The following is a 7,207-nucleotide window of genomic DNA, read 5'->3' on the forward strand; positions in this document are numbered from 1 at the left end:
ATGACTGTGTAAAGTAATGGCGAATAAATTAAACTTTGTGAGGAGACAATGGGGAGGAGTCTTTAATTACTCTGTAATTTTGCTCTCACTCTACTGACACATTTTATTCTGTACACTCAAAATAGAGCAAAAGCTACTATTTTTGAGGAAAAGAATATTGTCTCCAGAAAAATTACTCTGCCATTTTTCCTGTGTAGTTTATTTGATATCTGTTTATATTTCATGTCTCATTTATGTTACAGTCACACTGCAGGACATTTGTCATAAAAGCCAAAAGTAAAACTACAACATAAAATACAGTAATTTGCTTCATTTACATATGATTGTTGTAAGAAAAAACAAATTTTAGTGAGTATTTACACTGTTATATTAAAATCACTTGTCATGTCAACCACCCTAATACTGCATTGTTTTGGTTCTTGAAGCATGTATCTTTCATTCCATTTCTGCTTGTGTTAAGTGAGCTGTACGTGCACAAGTTAGCAGCACTTAGGTCAAGTTCCACTTAACACAATAATGTAGGTCTTGCTTCTTGCTGGACATGTCCTTCTTCTGACCTCTACCATGTAAGGACTTAAAGGGTGACTGGTGTTTGGGGTTGGGGCAGCAAACTCCTTAAGAACATATACAGTTCCGACTGGGACCTATGAGGGCATTGATCTATTCAGAATATATATTAACACACTCCTGGACTGATTGTGTAAGATTGTTTATGAATTTGTCTATGACTGTGGTGATATCATTTGTTTTGTCCTGGACATTCATTCTGTTCTGCACAGCACAACACAGCAGAGTGGCGGGGATTCATCACTGCTGTAGAGTTGAAATTGTTGCTGCATTTCTGCAGATTTTTACATTCAATTTTAACTCCACTGATTGAGCAACTTTACTCCACAAACTGTTGAAAATCCTCTATCTGGGTCAAAATAACTTTATTCTGAAATATTAACACCCGATTTTTTTTTTTTACTGTGTAGCACTAAATCATTAGATACTAGTTTTAGTATCTTGGCTAATGCTTGAGTCCTATTCACTGTGGGCAAATGTTCACAGAAAGGGAAAAAACTTCCTGAGTATATGTTTAACAATGTACTCTGTTCCCCTACTAGCAGGAATATGGTTGTAAGTGCACTATTAATTATGATGCCATCTACATTTTATTACTGATTTATGTTGTTCTTAAATGCTGTCATTATACTGACTCTTCAATATTACCTAATCTGTTTGGGCTGGGTAAATGAGTTTAAATGATAACATTTTGTTACAGTTAATGTTCAATAATACTGCAAACATTAATAGAGAAAACTGAAATTTATTCAAGACATTTTTCACACTCACTTCATCTATCCACTGTATTTTTGTCACTCTCCCACCCAGCAGAAGGTTTTGAAGCATTCCCTAAAGTTAAGCACTGCGAGTCTGCATCTACATCTAGACTATCAGACTTTGTTCTGCCCGCACACACACAGACACATCCACCAATGTTTATACTGTTAATTTTGAATTATTGGTTTAGTATAATTTGGTTCATGTGATGTCAGACTCGGATGATATGAGTCTAATGGTGTTTAACGATTGTTGATGGATTATCCTGTGACTTTTCTCCCCAGAAATATTTTAAGAAGACACCCTGTACTCTGATTTTAGTCTATTGGAAAGAAGACTGCTGGGAAGCTACTGGGATTTCTGGGAAGAGCTTTCATCGCAGTTCATTTACACTTGGTAAGGCTTTCTTTAAATAAATAAATTCACAAATTTTTTTTTCAGAGTGTATATACTGCAAAAAGTGTACATTCTGTATACTGTACCAGATGCAAAGTTTGATCAATGTAATTTAGGAATAATGTGAAGAAAAAAATGTCAAAAATAACAAATACATATAAAACATACAATAAAGCAAACATTAATATATCAAAGTGTATTGCAGACATGCCTAGTGAAACTGTTTAAATCCACAACATTCTACCATCTTAAAAGACAATTTCACATTGTACCCTGTATTCTTATTTTAGCCTCTTTTTAGGAAAGAAGACTGATGTGAGATTAGAACAAAAGAAAGCTGAGTCGCAGCTCATTTCAGCTCATTTCCACTTTATCTTTCTTTTAATAAACTAAAACATATTTTCTATAACTATTCTAATTACATTTGCTTATTTTATATATTATCTAAGGAGTGTATATTCTAAATGAATAATTCATGTCTATTCTTTACCAGGTTTTAAATTATGCAAAAATGTGTAAAATTTGAGCATCTTTTTAAAAAAGTTAATAGGTTCAGGGAATTACTCAATGTTCTATTGGCTATTGTTACTAAAGGAAATGAAGCTATAATAGTTAACTAGAGACAAAATAATCAGAAACTGTTTGTATTTGGACCAGTTTCATGGATTTTTTTGTGACTGTGGAACAACACACTTTAAATGTGTTCAGTTGAGGAAAAGCTGCACAAAATATTAACCATGAACTAATCTGAATCTTTAATGTTTGAAGCCTCTTTGATGGCTGTTCATAGGATCTATTTTTTTTTATTTATTAGTTTGTTTGTTTGTTTATTTATTTAAGTTGCTACATAAAATTCTATTTAAAATTAGGTGTCTAATTTATTCTTGCTTTTGTATAATGTTCCACTACAGAATGAAATGTCACCGTCTGGTTCTCATGACACTAAACGCCGTCAAAAACGGATTGGTGCAAAAAATGGCAAGGAGAGAAATCACCTCTGCTCAATGTGTGGGAAAAGTTTCACACGGAAAAGTACTCTCAATGTACATAAACGGATTCACACTGGAGAAAAACCTTATCAGTGCACAGACTGCGGGATGCGGTTTAATGATCAGAATACTCACAAACTACATTGCCGCATTCACACAGGAGAAAAACCGTATCAGTGCACAGAGTGTGGGAAGAGTTTTATACAACTAGCTGCTTTTAAAGACCACCAGCGGGTTCACACAGGAGAAAAACCGTATCAGTGTACAGAGTGTGGGAAGAGTTTTTCACAGCTGAATACTCTCAAAGTCCATCAGCGCATTCACACAGGAGAGAAGCCATATTGGTGCTCAGTGTGTGGGAGGGGTTTTTCAGAACCGGGAAATCTCAAAGTCCATCAGCGCATTCACACAGGGGAGAAGCCGTATCAGTGCCCAGAGTGTGGGATTAGTTTTACACAAGAAGTGACTTTAAAAAAACACCAGCGCATTCATACAGGAGAGAAGCCACATCAGTGTACAGAGTGTGGGAAGAGTTTTACACAGCTGAATAGTCTCAAAGTCCATCAGCGCATTCATACAGGAGAGAAGCCGTATCAGTGCCCAGAGTGCGGGATTAGTTTTACACATAATAGTGCTTTTAAAAAACACCAGCGCATTCACACAGGAGAGAAGCCATATTGGTGCTCAGAGTGTGGGAGGCGTTTTTCAGAACCAGGAAGTCTCAAAGTCCATCAGCGCATTCATACAGGAGAGAAGCCGTATAAGTGCCCAGAGTGCGGGATTAGTTTTACACATAATAGTGTTTTTAAAAAACACCAGCGCATTCACAAAGGAGAGAAGCCGTATCAGTGCAACGTGTGTGGGAAAAGTTTTACACAACAAGCGACTGTTAAAATCCACCAGCGGATTCACACAGGAGAGAAACCGTATCAGTGCACAGAGTGTGGGAAGAGTTTTACACATAATAGTTCTTTTAAAACCCACCAGCGGATTCACACAGGAGAGAAGCCGCATTACTGCTCACAGTGTGGGAAGTGTTTTTCTCAAAATTGTGTTCTTCAAAGGCATCAACTCACTCATGCAAGGAAAAAAATTTGAAACAACAAACCAGTTTTCAAAAACACCTGTGAATTCACTCAGGACTGAAGTGCTTCACAAAACAAACCACTCTCAGAACACACCAGCACATTCACACAGGAGAAAAAAGAGAACTATTTCTCACTATTTAGGACAAAGTATGCGCTTTAGAAACATTTGAAATTTGAGACAATTTTGCACCAATAATGTCTGGTGAATTCATCCAAGGCCTCAAGTTCTGTTCTGAGCAATTTTGGGTTTCTGTTTGTTTTTGAAAATCTTTCGCTAGTGAAATTACTGGTGTTTAAAAAAGATAATGTTAACATGGTAAGATTGTTTTTCTTTAAACAAAGAAATGCTGTACATTTCAATTGTGATAAATGCTTAATATTAATTAATATTAATATTGTGCAATTGATTTGTTTTGTTTGGTAATGAAACTATATATTTAATTGAAAAAGAACTGCATACAAAGTGTATATATTAAATAAAAACTAAGACTGTAAAATAAGACTGTTTTATTTGCGTTCTATAAATTGTTCAATGTTATCATTTTAAAAAAATAAATTTTTAAAAGTGAGAGAAAAAAATAACTGTAGCTTATCTTTAATAAATAAATATTTATTTACTTATTTATTTATCTTTAATAAATAAATAAATATTCCAAGTTTTATTAATGTGATGTCAAATTTTAAATGTAGCAAATATTGACATAATAAATGTATAGAAAAATGGATATGCATTAACAAGCACATCATGACAGTAAATATTCTGTAATGACAGTAAATGTTTTATTATTATGAGACAATTTGAGCATGTTTTTAGGTTAATAGGTTATAAAAGGTTAATAGGGTTTGAAATTAATATGCCATTGGATAGTTTGCTAAAGGAAATTTAGTGATGTGACATAGATATCTATATAAAGATATACCAGTTTTTTAAAAAGATTTGTTAATGATGTATATTTTAAGTAGTTTGACAAAAGGTTTGTTGGCCACATTGCTGCTAGAAGTCTTGTGGCAAAACTTAGTGTTGCTTTTGAATAAGGAATCCAAAAGCCCATTTATGTAATGGTGGGGGGATTCCAAAACAAACTCTGAAAAGTTATATTTGGATGGAATGAACACCTATAGTGACATTTAAATTAAGTTTTATAGTTTGGTAGATGAGAACTCAGGGGTGTGCCAACATTTTTACAAATTCACAATCAGTTTATTCATACTTTACCATGTGTCTAAGTATTCAACTCCCAAGAAAAGGACCTTCCAGTATGTTGTTCTGGCAGAGTTAAGAGGCTTGATCCTGGCAGGGCTGCAAGGTGACGACAGCACTGCACTCTGGCTGTTGAAACAATGACTTTACTGGAATTCTATGAAGACATAAAACTGTATGTGATTCAGTGTATGAGATGTGTGTTGAGTATGATGCATTCAAAAAGGAGAGCAATTTTTTTATAGAATTTTAAAGTTCTATGATTGTGGAAATGTTAAAATTATTATCAGGTGTTGACAAATCTCATACTACACCATATCACCCTATGGGTAACACTCAAACCAAAAGGACTCTTGGTAATCTAAGGTCTTTGCCCCCAAGATCTAAATCTATTTGGCATGCAGCTGCACTTGACACGAGACTACCGGCAAACCACCATTCTTTTTTATATTTGATTGAGCCCCTAGGTTGCCCATGGATGTTTTGTTGAGAGTGTAATTGTGGACGGGGGACTGTTAATGTAAGTAAATATGTTCAATCTTCAGGGAAAGATTTATTATTGCCGAAATCAGAAAACGGTAACAGCTTTTCAAATTCTCCCAAGGCTGCCCATCATGATTGATGCAGTGGGCAGAGCGGTCAGCACTGAGACTGGGACTAATAACCGCAATATGGATAACATCACGGTAAAGCTCACTGCTTTGGATACCGCTTTGGAAAGAAAAATGGAGACCAGAATGGACTAAGAGAGTAGTCGTGTAAATTGGAACGCGTCTACTCGCTCCAAGACCAAACAATCCCAATCTTATCTGCTTTTGGCTCCCCTCAACCAGCACTGGCCTTGGCCAAGGCCGCTGTTGGAACAACAACTCCCCCGGCAGAGCACTGCAGCGAGACTCTCTTGCGTTCCTTCCCCCACTTTCACAGACACCTGCTGATTGTTGACTCTCTCTAGGACCTAATCAAGGTTGTCTCCATGGCAATTTGTTGTGTATCGCTATGACAATCTTGCGGACTAAGGCACCAAGAGTGGGGAGCGACGACTCTCCAGGCCTACACTTTTACACACACACACATATATAAAGATATGCACTCACACCCCCCCACCCCCACCCCACGCCTTCGCCGCTTCGTACCGCCAGTCTGACAAGCGGGTCTGTGACCAGCGCCGTAGAAAGGCTGCAGGCCCTGATGGCTGTTTGCCTGTGCTGGATGACCTCCACCCCCCACTCCCCTCCCCTGTTGCAAGTCGTGTGTTTATGGCGTACTGTTTATGTGCTTATGTTGCTGAGGTGTTTTTCCTGTTCCCACACTGTACTTCCTCTGGAGTATAGTCTGGGGGTTGTTTTTTTTCTCCTCCCTTCCCTCATGTTATGCTGTATTTCTTTTCAAATTCCCTGTCTTCCTGTCCTGTCCCCCCCTTGTCATATTGTATGTATTGTATGTTGGACAGGTTGATGGCTAATTTCACGGTACTTGTGACCAGTGACAATAAAGGCTACTACTACTACTACTACTACTACTACTACCGGGTTAGGGGTTTGATTCCCGCCTCCGCCTTGTGTGTGTTGAGTTTGCATGTTCTCCCCGTGCCTCGGGGGTTTCCTCCGGGTACTCCGGTTTCCTCCCCGGTCCAAAGACATGCATGGTAGGTTGATTGGCATCTCTGGAAAATTGTCCATAGTGTGTGATTGCATGAGTAAACGAGAGTGTGTGTGTGCCTTGCGATGGATTGGCACTCCGTCCAGGGTGTATCCTGCTTTGATGCCCAATGATGCTTGAGATAGGCACATGCTCCCTGTGACCCGAGAAGTTCGGATAAGCGTTAGAGAATGAATGAATGAATGAATTTCCGTCCAACAGCCCAAACATGTTTCATTCTCCACTTCTGCTTCCAGGTCTCCAGTGGGTCTTTATATCTCACTCTCCAGACAGGATTAGTTATATCTGTAGTGGACATTTTAAATATCATGAGTGTGTCAGACTAGGGAGAGAGAGAGAACAGGAGGAAATGTCCTTACCATAAACATTCATACCACATATGTTCCTGCCATAAACATTCTATGTGTTAAATTGATGGGAACTTTAGTGTGGGTGCACGTGCTTGATAAGATCTGACTTTACTGAGGTGACTGAGAGGTCACATATAAGAGGAAAATTCTGCTAGATTATTGTTTCGTATTTTATTAAACAGAGCAGGATTATAA

The 7,207-nt window shown here is 37.6% G+C and overlaps 1 protein-coding gene across 4 annotated transcripts in view; it reads left to right on the forward strand.

Moving 5' to 3' along the window:
• LOC113662826 (zinc finger protein 850-like) overlaps window positions 1-7,207 on the forward strand; it is a 41,279-nt gene that overhangs the window by 14,431 nt on the left and 19,641 nt on the right. For all 4 annotated transcript variants that reach the window (XM_047812569.1, XM_047812564.1, XM_047812560.1 and 1 more), the window contains exon 2: window positions 1,611-1,722. The gene's annotated coding sequence lies outside the window, so the exon portion shown is untranslated. The remainder of the gene's footprint in view (window positions 1-1,610; window positions 1,723-7,207) is intronic.

This window comes from Tachysurus fulvidraco, chromosome 4 (genome assembly GCF_022655615.1).
Source record: "Tachysurus fulvidraco isolate hzauxx_2018 chromosome 4, HZAU_PFXX_2.0, whole genome shotgun sequence".
Lineage (NCBI taxonomy): Eukaryota > Metazoa > Chordata > Actinopteri > Siluriformes > Bagridae > Tachysurus > Tachysurus fulvidraco.